General features: G+C 48.5%; 1 long non-coding RNA gene across 1 annotated transcript; it reads right to left on the bottom strand.

Moving 5' to 3' along the window:
* Nucleotides 1-12,103: 12,103 nt before the first annotated feature.
* LOC138807964 (uncharacterized) lies at nt 12,104-15,685 on the bottom strand. The gene is made up of 2 exons (XR_011366354.1): nt 15,422-15,685; nt 12,104-12,518 (listed from the first exon to the last, which is right to left on the bottom strand). It is a non-coding gene; the product is annotated as an uncharacterized lncRNA (long non-coding RNA).
* Between the last annotated feature and the right edge of the window lie 9 nt (nt 15,686-15,694).

The following is a 15,694-nucleotide window of genomic DNA, read 5'->3' as shown; positions in this document are numbered from 1 at the left end:
TCTTTACAAGACCAATCACCAGATAGTATTCCTGTCCCTAATAATTCTGCTTCTCTGCTCACTGCCACGCCGCCCTAGAAGCTGGAGAGTACTTGGTCTCCAAGCCCCATGGGTAGCCAACAAACTGGGTAGAAAAGGCACCTTGGGGTATCCCGAGCCGCACGGGCAGACCCGACCCTTCCCGCAGTCCGGGATTGTCTTTCCAAACAAGTGATGAGGATCCGCTGTTCATAATCCGCAGCCAGCACTGGGACCCGGGAGGTTGGAGGATGAGCTTGGTGGACCACAAGGATTGGATCACAGCCATCACCATGCTAAAGGGGTGGGAACTGAGCTCCACCACCGTCCAGAGGAAAGTCACGGCGGCCCGCCAGGCAGGGAGAGGGAGAGGGCGGAGGCGGGGGGTGGCAGGGGGAGGGCCGGGGCGCAACATCCCGGGGAGGCAGGGGCGCGGGGTGGCCGGGAGGGGCGCAGCACCCCAGAGAGGCAGGGGAGCGGGCAGAGTGGGGGGCGGGAGGGGCGCAGCGCCCCGGGGGAGGCAGGGACGCCGGGCGGGGTGGGGGGTGGCCGGGAGGGGCGCAGCGCCCCAGAGAGGCAGGGGAGCAGGCAGAGTGGGGGGCGGGAGGGGCGCAGTGTCTGTGGGGAGGCAGGGGCGCCGGGCGGGGGCCGGGAGGGGCCCCAGAGAGGCAGGGGAGCGGGCAGAGTTGGGGGCGGGAGGGGCGCAGTGCCTGCGGGGAGGCAGGGGCGCGCGGCCTGGAAGGGCGCGGCCGGGAGGGGCGCAGCACCCCCGGGGAGGCAGGGACGCGGGGCGGGGTAGGGGGGTGGCCGGGAGGGGCGCAGCGCCCCGGAGAGGGGCGGGGTGGGGGGCGGGAGGGGCGCAGCGCCCCCGGGAGGCAGGGGCGCGGGGCTGGGTGGGGGGGGCGGCCGGGAGAGGCGCAGCGCCCCGGAGAGGGGCGGGGTGGGGGGGCGGGAGGGGCGCAGCGCCCCCGGGAGGCAGGGGCGCGGGGCGGGGTAGGGGGGTGGCCGGGAGGGGCGCAGCGCCCCCGGGAGGCAGGGGCGCGGGGCTGGGTGGGGGGGCGGCCGGGAGGGGCGCAGCGCCCCGGAGAGGGGCGGGGTGGGGGGGCGGGCGTGGCGCGGCACCCCTGGGGAGGCGGGGACGCGGGGTGAGCCTTCGCCACGGGGCGCGGGGTGGGGGTGGCTGGGAGGGGCGCAGTGCCCCCGGGGAGGCGGGGACGCGGGGTGGATCGCTTTTCTCGCTGTGACTCTCGTTAGGCCGTGGTCCCCCACACCCCCGGGCCTGTCGTCAGGGCAGCTCCCGGTGATTTCAGGGTCGGGGTCCCCTCCCCCTGGAGAGTTCCAGCTGTGCCGGGGCCCCGGGCAGAGGCGGCGTGACACGCGGGGGGGGGGGGCTGGCCACCTGTCCGGTGGGGATCCCCGAATTCTGGGGCTGCATTCGCGCTGCAGCCCGTCCCTGGAGATGAGCGCGGCTGTGCAGGATGTTGGAGCTGACCGGAGTGGGTAGACACACCGGACGGTGAGTCCGGGAGGCGCCGGCGCGCGTGCGCACAGCGACCTGAGCGCGAGTACCCTCCCCCCCCTCCCCCTCGCAGCCATCCTCGGGTCCTAGGCTGGGCGGCGGCCCGGGACTCCCCCCGTGGGCTCACTTACTGGGCTCTCTTTCGCTCAGCTAGCGCTCTACCACTTTGGAGGCACAGCTCCACTTCTGGTTTTCGGGTGGTTTAGGCACGAGCCACCGCGCCGGCTGCAGGCTCTGTTTTGAAGACATGGTGCTACAATTTAGCACACGATGGCCTTCGTTTTTTTTTAAACTTTTGATCCTCCGCCTCCGCCTCCCTGGAGCTGGGATTACAGGCGCGTCTCAGCAGCACACCTGGTGGCCCAGAGGCATTTAGAGCCGACTCCACGCACCCAGCCAGCCCTTCTTCCGTTCGGGAATCGAACCAGGTTACAGTAGTAGATCCCTCGGTCTTCTGTCCAATGGACGTGAGCAGAAGCGAAAGCGTGATTTTCAGGTGATGTCTTTAAAAAAGAACACCCTTAGCCCCTCTGCTTCTTCTGTCCCTTTTATTTGGCTGGGAAAGGGGACACATGGAGTAGCCTGTTGGATCTAGAGGTGGATCTGGTATGTTGGTAATGGCAAAGCCAGTCTTGCTACCAAGATACGCTCATGCAGCAGGGCAGCCATTCCTTTAGGTCATCACAACTATTTTATGGCAAGACAAGAAAAACAAGATGGAGGCCTGGCTTGGTAAAGCCAGAAGTAAAGACTGGGGTCTTCTTATACAATAGCTTACCTGGCTCCTTATGGAAAACCAAGGCTGAAAGAAAGTTTTCAAACCTGTACATTACCTACCTACTCAAAGCCTTCCTCAGCACTCAACTAATGGAAGGCCAGTTCTCTGACTGTGGCATGTCCTTGTGTGGGTTAGGCCATGTGGGTTTCCAGGACTACTTTTCCCAGTCTTCTTTGTAGTTAGAGGTGATCATGTGACTGAGTTCTGGCCAATGAAATCTGGATAGAAGTGATGGAAACTACTGCCTAGATTGGCTCATAAGGTCATCTGTAACCCCACAGCGCTCCTTTCCACTGTTCCCGTGATCTGGAGGTGGGGGGGTTCAGAGTGAACCTCCCATGTGAACAGTACTAGACTTTGCATGAGCAAGAAATACAACTCTAAGGACACTAAGCCACTGACATTTGGGATGTCATATACTCTCAGCTATTCGAGCTTGACTAGCAATTTTTCTATTGGTTAGAAGAGGCTGGGTTTGTATAACAGAGGCAATGATAAAATGACGTGTGATAACAAGCTGTCCCTGTGTAATTATTTTTAACACATATCCTAGTTTGTATGACAGTGTATGGATAATTACTAAGAGAGAGAGAGAAAAAAAACCTTCTACAAATCTCTCTTGCATCATAGCCCAAAGCAAGAAATATTCCTTCCTGGCAGCTCTCTCAATTGCTTTTAATGGCTCTGCCATATTTTTGGTTGGTGCTGGGCTGCTGCCATGCTGAATTACCCACAGTGACCCTCTGTGGTTTCAATCCTGTGACCTCCATTCTAGACTAAGCACAAAACCAAGGATCCAAGTATTGGTCTCATATCATTTGAGACAATGGAGATTCACAGGCAAGTCATTTTGAGACTAGAGAAGGTCCTGTGTCCCTTTTACCTCTTTTCTCTCAATAATAACATCTTGCAAAGCTATAGTTTTAAGGATCACAACTAGGAATTGACATTGGTACAACCCAAAGATCTTGCACTTATTTCCCAATTTTACATGCATTTCTCTGTGTGTGTGTACGTTTAGTTTTTATCACATGTAGGTTTGTGTAACCATCAATATACTTGAATGAATCAATGTTGTACCAGCTACAATACCAGAACTAACATGCTAAACACCAGGAGTGTACATTGGATGCATATAACCAGAGGCAGGATTGGCAGGATAGCTGTGCCTTTAATGTGTGCTCAATTGGTGAGCAGGGGAGAGGCAGGGCGAGTGGAACAAGAGCAAGGCCTGAAGGTTAGTCATGTGCTCACGTATCCCGCTGGCCAGAGTTCAGCTGCAAGAACACACCGAGCCGTGAGGGAGGCTGAGGTAGGCTGTATTAACTGCCTGTGAATCTTCCCTCCTAGTCCTTGACTTACCCTACAGATTTTAGGCTTTGGCCAGTGGGAGGTGGCCAGAAGTGACAATGTGTCAGTTCTGAGCTAAGACCTTGGCAGAATGCAAGGTGCTGGTCTTTGTTTCTTGTGCTTCTGTCTGCTTCATGGCACTGGCACTGCCCTTCCATGCCTCCCAGAGGAGGCGTTGGTTCAGAGGGTCAGGGAGAAGTAACACAGCCGTATATCTGTTCACAGCCTGAAGCAGAGCTGCTTTTGCTGACCTGTCAGAAAAATAAGTGGCTTTTTCTTCATGGCCACTGAGATTTTGGGATGGCTGGTCATGAGTTTTGCCTTAAGTTGGTTTTGTTGTTAAAGACAGGAAGACGGACATTTATAGACTAACTACACTCTACAGCTATGAAGGGGGCCCATCCCAGGAAGGAACAGACAGCGTCACCTATAGGGAACCTCTTAGGCATTCACAGCCTAGCGTAGCCAAATTAGTGGCATGAATATAAGAAGACTTGTTTTCCTGGGACTCAATCTGGGTGAAGGGACTAGAAGAAATCAGCTGACTTGGAGTCAGGCAGTACAGTGAGCATACAGGAGAAGCATCTTGGGAACAGAGCACTGACCGAGGGGCAGGGGCACTGATGGAAAGCTGGGTCAAAACAAAACCACCCTGTATAGTCACAGAACAAGTCAGGGAGGTGATCCCAGGTGAGTGATGAGTGGATGCCGAAAATAGAATCCTGAAATAACGGTGCATTCTTACCACATTAAATACTTAACTCAGGACTATCTGTTGCTGACACAACTGGCAGAGAATGAGGGTGTTCTGATGTGGGTTCTATACAAGATTTGGGAAGCGTGGAAAAGACGCCTGTTACCACATCAGTGGAAATCCGTCTCTAATGGAGCACGGCTCTGCATTTACACAGATGAGGTGCTGAATGCAGTTCGTTTAAAGGAAGCCGGTCCCTGAACTACTTTCTGCCAGCAAGAATTTGATATGCAGAAATGACATCCATTTTCTTTTTCTATCTGGGAAATTGCTAGAGAAATGCAAGAGGTAAAAGGATTTGAGAGCGCAGCCATTTAGGTGTGAATACCCATTTTGAGGTGTGTTAGTCTCTTGGAAAATTACTGGCTGCTTTCACGAAACTGACTCAGGAAAATAGGATGATGTTAATGCATTTCTTAAATTTTAACTAGTTTTTCTTGGTGTTATCTTCCTACTTCCTTATTATGAACATTTTCAAACACTGTCAAAATAATGGAACTGTAAATGTTTTCAATTTGGATTTGATGGTTATTAATGCCTTTTAAACTATATTTGCTTTCTTTCCTCTCTCCACACACATGAATACATACTTTTTGAAAATAAGTGATAAATATGACATCACCATCTCTAAATGCTGCTGTATCAATCTCCTAAGAATAAAGGGAATCTCTTATAAGCACCATACCGCCACACCTCAGGAAGCTAGCAATTATTTTACTAATGATCACAACTAGTCCTCCAAGACATACTTAAGATTTCCTACTGAAGATTTTTATGCAGTTTCCCTCCATGATATAATCAAGGTTTGGGGGTTCTGTCTGTAGGGTTATCTGGAAAATCTCCCCCATTACTTTTTTGGGGATTGGTTGTGGGCCTTGAACTCTGGACCTGGGCGCTGTCACAGAGCTCTTCAGCCCAAGGCTAGTATTCTACCACTTGAGCCACAACGCCACTTCCGGTTCGGTTTTCGAGTGGTTAATTGGAGATAAGAGTTTCATGGACTTTCCTGCCTGGGCTGGCTTTGAACTGTGATCCTCAGATCTCAGCCTCCTGAGTAGTTAGGATTACAGGCGTGAGCCATTGGCACCAGCTCCCCCATTACTTTTATTTGGTTTTGATTTATGACACTGACTTCTGAAGATTGAGCTTATAGAAAGTTGCACATTCTAGGCCTGCTTGTTTCCTGATGTTGTCTTTTGATTTTATGTATTAATATTTCTCTTAAAATGTAACCAATTTCATTAGTTTCATTATATACAAGAGTAACCTCTTGTATCTTTTCATGAAAATAAGCCAATATATAAACATATTTTAAGGTCTCCTTACAGAAAGTATAGCATACTATACTTGTCTTGTTTGTTTTCCTAATAAATACATATATCTAATGAGTCCTCTCTTGTTAGCTCACTGATACCTTAAGTAATAATTCATTGACCACTTAGTATATGTATATGCTAACATGAATAAACTCATGTGTCAATGACAGTAGGCCAGGCAAAGCGACAGCAACGAACATTACAGCCCAAATGTTAGTAGCTCTGCAAGTAAACGTTTTTCTTGTTCACATAAAGTCCTTCATGCACTGAGTATTAGCTCTGTCTTACAGCTACATCACCTAGAATATGTATCTTCTATGGTAGCTACTGGCCAGGGCCAATCATATGGACCCAAACTAACTACAAGACAAGTTGAAAACATCTCCAGTTCATGAAGAGGACACGGCAATGGAAGTTGGTGTCTCTGCCAAACTAGGCCTTACATTTCTTAGCTCACATAAACCTTACTAACCTTACAGTTAGTAACTTTTCTCTCTCTCTTTCCTCTCCACTCCCCCCCCCCTGCCCCCCACCCCTCCCTGCAAATACACACATTCTCTGCCAGTCCTGGGGCTTGAACTCTGAGCCTGGGCTGTGTCCCTGGGCTTCTTTTGCTCAAGGCTAGCACTCTACCACTTGAGCCCCAGCGCCACTTCTGGCTTTTTCTGACTAGTCAGTCTACTGTAGGTAAGAGTCTCACGGACTTCTGCCCGGGCTGACTTTGAACCAGGATTCTCGCATCTCAGCCTCCTGAGCAGCTAAGGTTACAAGCACAAGCCCAGTGTTCACCTCTCTGCGTTCCACTTTTAGATACCCAAGACCCTTCATCATTCAGAAAACATTAAACTCCCTATTAAATGAAAGCACCCTTTTAACCACTTGCAATTCAGATTGACAAATCCAATTGTTTACTGGGTCTGACACCTCCTCTCCCCCTCAAGAGAAATCTCAAGCTCAACATAACCCATACATTTCGGTACTGCCTGCCTCCAAACCCTCCCTGCTGGCCCTTTCTTTTGTCAGTGTTTGCTCTTTTGTTGTTACCATGGTGAGTTATGACAGGTCAATGTCAATCTTCAGGCATGGCTTTCTCAGGAAAGACTGGTGACCCTCACACCAGGTCAGGGTGTTTTAGGGTACTTCTAGCTGTTCGCAGTGCTCCACTTTTTATGTCACGGGGAGAGGGAGCACCCTATACAGTGAAGTTGTCATATGTGCAGCCTTCAAGTAGAGCCAGAGTTTGTGTTCTGGCTCCATCATCTGCCTTGAGCAAGTTATGTAAATTGTGTGACCCAGTTTCCCCCTCTGTCAATTGGGAAAGTCTGTGGTAACTATGTCCTATGGTCGTTAACAGAATCAGATGAACACGTTTAAAGCCCATCAGGATTCCCTGGCTGGTTGAAGACTAGATCACTTAAACAGGAGTCTGAGACAGAAGACTACTTGAAACCCTTGGACTATGTGAAGGTAGAACCCCAGAGAGAAATAAGAATAAGATCACAAAAGCAGAAATGATGCTAGGGAGAGGGAAAAGCAATTGTCCCCTCTACTTGGGCAAATGGGTAGATGACAGAGCCATTGCTGAGATAGGAAGTGCGAGAGAAACAGGATTTTGGTAGGGAGAAATGATTTGAAGCAAAACAGTGCATTTGAGATAGTTACCTAAGACCTTGCAGTGAGCCTAGAACTCACGAGAGACACCTGGGCTGGACATACAGATGTGGGCTCTTCAGCACACAGACAGTAGATAAAGCAGTGGGCGTGAATACAAGTGCAGGTGGTGTCAAGAGAGGCGGCTGGAGCTAGAGCTCTAGGATGCTTCAATGTGAAGTAATGAAAAGAAGCCAGTTATGTCACAGCGGTAAGAAGACAGGACAGGACTATCATTCAAGCCTTAATCAAGCAACAAATTCTCATGTGTGGCGGTACAACACAGATGAATCTAGAAGTGAAACGAGTCTGGAGCATGCTCTTTTTCCCTTTCTCCCTCCTCCTCCCCACCCCCATACACACCACGGGATTTCACTCCAGTGAGGTACCTACACTGGTCATATTCATCATATTCTGGGAGATATAGGGATCTGCTGCTTAATGGGCATAGTGTCAGTTTGGAAGAATGAAAAGTTCTGAGGAATCGGTTGTAAAACGACATGCATAGACTTTACTCATAATGGCTAAGGTAGTATGTTTTGTGTGCATTTTCACAAAATAAAGTGCTTTATAAGTGGTGGGAGCAAACTAGGAGCCAGGTTATTAATGCCAGAGAGCTACACTAGTAGAAGGACTTGCCCAGTGTCCAACGTAGCAGACCGACCCTTTGATTGCACTGAGCAATGCGACGGGACTCCTACTAAAACTAGATTTCAACGTCTCAAGATACTGAGCTACTCTGGGCAGCTTAGGAGTCCTGAGGACTGATAATGACGGGTCCTGAAATTGTCTTTATGTGCTCTGCCTTAGGATCATGGATGTATACAGGTCCTAGGAAGGGACCTTGAACTACTTCTGTGCCTACAAAGCAAAGCCCTGGTTACTCCAGTGGGTGGTATTCAGACAGCATGTAACTTATCTCATGCGCTGGGTATTTTAAGTGTCATGAAATTTTATTTGACATTCTCCATAGCTCCTCTTAAAAGATCAGAAGGGCCTGACTCTGGGGTGGTGAGAAACACCACCAGGGGGCAGCAGGAAGTATGCCTTCACTATTTTTTCATCGTAATCCTTTCCTTCCTTCCTTCATTCTAGCTAGAGAGAAGTCAAGAAATGTCCTTTCTCTAAATTATTTCCTCTGGCAAACTGAACCATGAATGGGGAATTAAGAAAGTATGAAGACAATCAGAACATTTCTTTTATCTCTAGTCCCTTACCAATCCAAAATACTTTTTGTACATTAAAAAAAAAAAAAAAGATAAAGAAAATTTCCTACAAGGTGACCTTCAATCACCTTAATTCTCCTAAAAAATTCTTGACCTCCCATCAAAGTTCAATCTGTCCCTCACAGACCACAGAACAAGTCTGCTCAGATGAGGATTTTGGGACTTGGTTTTCCCTTCCACTTTCCTCTTCCTCTCCTCTCCTCTCTCCCAGCAGAAAATCAATAGTTTAATGAAGTGATATAAACTCAACTGCCTGCTCAGGCTGTTCCATTAACCTTTGGCAAAAGGTAAGAGAAAAATACCACCTCCCGGCAAACAAAGGCTTCTCTAAGGCCCTGGCTCTGGATTCTCAGCTCCCAGGATTTGCCTCCAAGGCCCGAACAGTGCTGTGCAGCTGTCCCAGCACCGGGACAGGCTGCCCTTTCTTGTCCCACGTCCAGTGAGTAGATTCCACATTTCTAGAATCAGTTCTGCGTCAGAGCCCTTTCCTTCCTACCAAATCTCCTCAGTAAACACCTTTCTCCCTGACTGCCAAGACTATATAGTCCCTCATCCCCACCCCACCGAGGGCTTCTTTTTTTTTTTTTTTTAAATAGTTCCAATTAAACAGCCATAGATGTTTCAAAGTTTATATGGCAAATAATATCACAGTATGGGACTTATGGCATCAACCATTCCTGGCAGTTCCTTCATTTTTCACAGTAGGATGTGGTGGCCATGATTACTTTCCCACGTGGCAGGGAGGGAAGCAGAGAGAGGTTAAGAGTCTGTCCACAGGCACACAACATTGCGGTGCAGTAGTTTGAATCCAAGGCAGCAAGATGTACATGTGCTCTTGACTACTGCCCCTGCATCTCTGTGCAGGCCAGACCCACCCTGTCCCTCTCAAATCTGACTTCCTGGCCTTTTAATGGGAAAACAATGTATCATTCTTGGAATGCCGCTTTTATTTTTCTATTACCTCACACACTTGGCCCTCTTGGTTCAAATTTGTAACTAAGTTTCTAACTTTTTTTTTTTTTTAACTGGAATGAATAAAATTCACTTCAAGAGTTTAGCCCAAACTGTTGCCTCATTTTTGGTATTGCATTTCTTTTCTCATTTTGTCAAAACTTACTTGGGTTACATCTTCAATATTTTATTAACTCTTTTCTACTTTAATTTTGACTTCACAGCCCCCTATGTGGATTTCCATATAGTGCGTCACTAGAACTGCATTTCCTTCCGTGCTGCTCTGTCTTCTTTATCCCCAGCAGCTGCTTGCTTCCTAAGTCTTCTTCACACTGCTATGGCCGCTGCAGACTGAGGAATTCAGCAAGGAGTGTGGCCAGGGACGGTGTTCACAGGGAATTCCTATACTACGCAGAGCTAAGTCAGTGCTGACCTTACCCTGAGGTTTCAAGGAGTGACTGCTTATTTAGTTGGTGATAAAGTCTGAAAATGTCAGACTTTCAGGCTGTGTGGAAGGTGAGGGAAGATGAGTTTGGAATCTCCACGTCCCTGGGTCAACCCTGAACTCGCCCCTAGAATAAACTACCAGTGGTGGTCCAGCTACTGAGACAGTCCAGAAAGAGGTATGAAGTCTGGGGTCTTCTCACTTCAGGATTCAGCCAAGCAGCTTGATCCACTTCATACATGACCACTTCACCACTGAATTTCGATTTGTTTTTTTACCCCCTCGAGAGGGCATGTGAGAGTGCAAACAGGGAAGCTTGAAGCCTGTAGTTATGCCCTTGAAATGTTTAATTTATGTAAAAGGTCGAGCATCTGATTCAACTCTTGGGGCAATTCTTACGAATAAACTGGTGGTGACACATGCGGAGGAGCTGCCAACCACAGCAGGGAGGTGGCAGGCACAGTGGTGAATTATTAACTCCCAGAGGCCTGCGACCTTTTTTTTCCCCCCCTCTCACTTGCTTAGAATAGTTTCCAGAGGCTTCCTAATGAGTGCTGCTGGGGCTGTTGGCCAGCCTCTAACTGCACAGTTCCTTGGTTTTAAGGAGCCTGGAGCTGGCTCGGAGGGGGATCACGTGCAGGGCCACCCTTTGCGGTGTATCACTCAGCAGAGACCACAGACTACTTGTACTTCAAAAGATCAACAGATGTTTGTCTTTTTATGCTTAATAACTATCATTACTTAAAATGTTTTAGATATTTAAGAATGGTCTTGGCATAAAGGTCATTTCACCAAAGATAAAGGAACTGTAAGGCTGTAACTAAGGTGTGTGTGGGAGACAGCTAACAGTTGTGATACTTGCCCCCAAAACACTTTTCAGCTACTCCTGTGAAAGATGTTTCAACTGTCTCAAATGTTAAGGATTCAGCTGGAGTTCACACGCTGGCCCTGGAAACAGGACCAGGCCCCACTTAGAATCTAAGGAGCACATCGGCTGGGAAGGTGGCTCAGTGGTAGAGTGCTTGCCTTGCATGCATGAGGCCCTGGGTTCGGTTCCTCAGCACCACATAAGCAAAAAAAGCCGGAAGTGGCGCTGTGGCTCAAGTGGTAGAGCGCTCGCCTTGAGCTGAAGAGCTGAGGGACAGTGCCCAGGCCCAGAGTTCAAGCCCCACGACTGACAAACAAACAAAAAGGAATCTAAGGAGCACCATCAATCCCCTCTCAATGTATGTATTTACCTGATATAAAGGATCCCCAACTGTACCTCCCCACCTCCCAGACCAGGAGTACTTCTTTCAGATCCCTTCACAACCTAACTGGTGACTCATCTTCCCCAGAAGATAGTTCAACTTAATGTTATGTCCATTATACCCTTCTTCACATCAGCATTTCAAACTGACTTTAGTAAGTCCTGAGGAGCTTTCCCTCTTCATGTGACCTGAAATCTGCTGGAGGCAAAAGATGTGTCTATTTCTGACACAGCTGTTGTCCTCTTCCTCTTTCTCCCTTAGCACCAGTCTCCCACTCATGAATACAGGCCCACTGTGGGGTGGGGGTGTGGGGGTACTGGCACTGGGATTCAAGGTTTCACATACTCACTGTATCAGTAGGCCAACCCTCGCTGATGGAGCTGATCTAATGAGATAAAGAAATGAGTACACGCTCCTGGTTTAAATGCAAATTAAGACTTAAACCTGCCCATAACCTGCATGTATATGGTTTAAGACACGTGTCTAAGAACTGCCTGGCTTTCTGTAAAATGTAATCACACTCTGAAAGGTGATGGCGGGGGGAGGGAGAAGCTTCTTTAGGGAAAGGAGGCTTGGGCGTCTCTGTTTCCAAATGGAGAGGGCAATGCAAGACGCCCCACCCCCTGAAAATTCAGCATACACTGCACCCTGGCCCTTCCGACTGCTATCTGTGAACTCCTAAACACTACAGATATTTCTATAGCTCTTTCCAGTTTTAAAAGGGTTCCGGTACCCACGGTTTCATTTGATCCTCATGAATACTCTGCTAGGGGTAAAGGACAGGCTGCTTGCTGTATGCAGGGAAACTAAATCTCTGGCGCCACAGAAATCAGAGAAGCCAAGATCTGGGTCTGAGGGTAAATATTCATTGAATTGAACAAACAGAAATAGGTAGGGTTGTAAAGTAAACCAGGTTTCTGCCCTTAAGAAGTTCACAATCTAGTTGGGGAACATGTCCAAAAAAACTCCTTTTTAAAAAATTAAAATAACAATGTAAGGATTAAATAAGGAAACACATGGGGAAATAAGGCAAGAAAGTGCTTTGACTTTTAGGGTTTCTGTATAGAACGTTCGCCCTGTGATTAAAATGAAATTCCTTCACCTGCTGCCCTTGCTCCATGTGAAGTCACTGTTTCATACTCTGGACTGTACTCAAGATTCCGTATGGCGACTCTCAGGTCTTCAGCTTTCTACCTCAGTTATGGTGATGTCTGGGCTTGTCTCATCCTCTTCTGTCTGGTATCTACAGTGCAACTGCTGGCTGAAAGAATCAAAATTATTATTATTTTTTGAGGTCATGGTAAACATGAAAAGGGGGAAGGAGGAAGCTGCCTTCAGTGTTCCATCTTTACCACCCACAAATGTTGAAGGGAATGGACTTTAGAAAATGCTGAGATTACACATGAAGAGAGATACAAACAAAGGCCAAGATTCAGGTGAAATACTGACCAGGGAAAAGGAGAAAGGAAGAAGTCAGAACATATAACCCTGGTCAGCACTGTTTCCTCTGATAATTATGCGTTGTTTTTACGGGGCTCACACCATTTAAAATTGAGATTCCCCACAATCTAGGATGGCACTAGTCCATACCCACTGTCCTTGAAAAAACACAAACACCCTGGACACATCTCCACCTTCACCTGGGGGATTCAGATCCTATCTTTACTCAGTCCAATCAGGACTAAAACACTGACAAAAACATGTGCACCGCAGAAAAGACGCAATCTGTGTACATCTGCCTTTGAGCAGATATGAGTTACATGTGTGCATACAAAATATTTGGAAGGACATCCATGAAACTGAAACAGTTCCTTTCAGTAAAGTTCCTTTCAGTAACTTGAGATTAGACACAGAAAAGAAATTATTAACTTTTTCTTTACACAACTTTCATTGGGCTTGTTAAAACAGGCATGCAAAATCTCAGTGCACTTGAGAATAAAATGCTTATGATGATAAAACTACAGAGTACAGTTCAAATATGTGCATGTGAGAATAGCCTAGATGGAAATACTTTAATGAAAACAGTCAATTTACTTCATTTATTCCACTATTTTTTTAACAGCTGGCATTGTTCTAGGTACTTGAGATACAAAAAGAAATCAACCAGTCAAAATTGCCTCCTCTCATAAAACTTATAATCTAGTGGGGTGAAAAAAACAATAAATAGTAACATATTAAAAGCATGTTTAAGAGGTGATGAGTGGTACGGAAAAAAAAAAAATGAAGCAGGGTAAGGGAACCTGGCAGCACTGTGGGTAGAGGGCAGGTTTAACAGGTTGGTAAGGAACTCAGTGAGAGAACATTTGAGAAATAGCTGAGGTAAAGGTAATAAATATCTATCTACCTATCTTCCCATGATTATATATGTATGTATAGGACCATATATGTAAATATGTGTACATGCATGCACACATACGCACACGTGCACATGCACACGCACAAGCGCGCGCGCACACGCGCACACACACACACACACACACACACACACACACAGCCAGAGATGACTTCCACTGCAAAGGACCAGATACAGACTAAAGGAATGGCAATAAGGACAGTAATGGCTTATGGTAAGTGAAAGGGAGAGAGCAAATAATCAGGGAAGCAAGCACAGCAGGTGATACTGGATTTTGCAGAATAGAGTAAGTACTTTGGCTTACCTTTCAGGTAAAATGGGTAACTTCTGTGCAGTTTTGAGCAGAGGAATACCAAGATACTTTGGACTGCTATGTAGAAACCTGGCTTTGGGCTGAAGCAGACAGACCAGGCTGTCCGGGTGAAGGATGAGGGTACCTGTGGAGCTGCTGAGGTGGCGTATGCCAGATATAATTTGAAGTTAGAGCCAGCAGGATATTGGGTATCAACTGACCATGAGAGAGAATAGGATGGCTCTTTGGATTTTGACCTAAGTAAATGAAGTTGCATTAATTTAGGTGGGAGAGATGGCTGAGCTGGTTTGGAAAAGAAAAAGAACTTAATCTGAGAATGTGGCATAACTGGGTGTAGCAGTGACATAACTTCTTTTTCTTTAAGATGTTCTTAATGTTATGATGTCATCTTTCAGCATTTCAAGACTCTCGGTCCAGCAACTATACTATATTTCCAGTAGGGGAAGTGTTCAGGTGGGTCACTGTTCACAGCCTGGGGAAGTCACATGAATGGGAGTATATACCAGAAGTTTATAGAGTCTGAGTTCCAGTTTAAAAAAAAGGGGGGGGGCAGGAAGGTGGCTCAGTGGTAGAGCGCTTGCCTCCCATGCATGAGGCCCTGGGTGTGATTCCTTAGCACCACATAAGCAGAAAAAGCCGGAAGTGGCGCTGTGGCTCAAGTGGTAGAGCGCTCGCCTTGAGCTGAAGAGCTGAGGGACAGCGCCCAGGCCCAGAGTTCAAGACCCACGACCGACACAATAAAATTTCAAAAGGGGGGAGAGGGGAAGTTTAAGAAGCTGCTGCTCATTCCAGTCTTGGCAAAGAGAAGATGTAAATGAGATGACATAGAAAACTCCAAAAACTATTAGCGACTGTCCTTTTCAGCTTGAAATAAGGAAGAGGAAACAAAAACAAAAACCAGGCAACAGGTCAATTTTCGAACTTGTGTTTCGAAAGAGGCTTCTTTTAAGGAGACTGGTGGCAGGGGCAGTGCTGTGTGTGGTTTCTAGAGGGGATCAGGTTCCCTGGAAGGTCCTACCTCATGCCTCCAGTGATGCAGTGGGGGGGCGGGGGAAGCAAGCGACGAACGACAGTGCTATTGAGAGAGCTCAGCCTAAGGAGCAGGTAACTCAGACCTGGGGGCCTTCCGGATTTTTTCTCCCGAGGAGGAGGACCAGCATCAGAGCATCAGAAGCCCGGTCCAGCCCGCTGTTGCTAGGTGATTTCCTCCAGCAGGGATTCGGGCGGGAAAGGCCGCGCGTAGGCTCCGCCCCCACCTCGCCCGCCCTTTAGCCACGCCCCTTCCCCGCCCCAGTCCCACCTACGGAGACAAGCCGACCCATCAGCACTCGCGACCGGCCGAAGCCTCACACCCACTCGCTCTCCCCCCCCCCCCGCGCACGCATGCGCTCTTCTTCCTGCGAAGCCAACGTGACGTCAGCTCCCGTGCCAGGCCCTCGCCTCTGCCCCGCCCCCACCGGTACAGCCGCTACCACAAGTCCCCTAGCTTCGTCCTCACCTAGACTTGGTTCTGCCAGCCCGTCGCCTTCCGTCCTGTGGACAGTGATTGTAGAGCCACTTCCAGCCCATCAGATTCCCCCCACACCTCCCGTGCTCTCGTGGTGGCGGTGGTCACAGGCGGGGGACGCGGGGAGAGAAAAGGCGGGATGTGGGAAGGCCTAGTCGTCGCTCCGAGCCCACTTCCGGAGGACGGGCGGAAGTGGCTGCGGTGGATGGTGGGAGGGGGCGGGGGGGAGAAGAAGTGCAAGGGGAGGGCCGGGCCGCCGGGGGT

This window comes from Dipodomys merriami, unplaced genomic scaffold, assembly GCF_024711535.1.
Source record: "Dipodomys merriami isolate MVZ:Mamm:240054 unplaced genomic scaffold, mDipMer1.0.p SCAF_44, whole genome shotgun sequence".
In the NCBI taxonomy this organism is placed as follows: domain Eukaryota; kingdom Metazoa; phylum Chordata; class Mammalia; order Rodentia; family Heteromyidae; genus Dipodomys; species Dipodomys merriami.
Note: the sequence above shows the minus strand (reverse complement) of the source record. Positions and strands in the feature narration are given on the sequence as shown.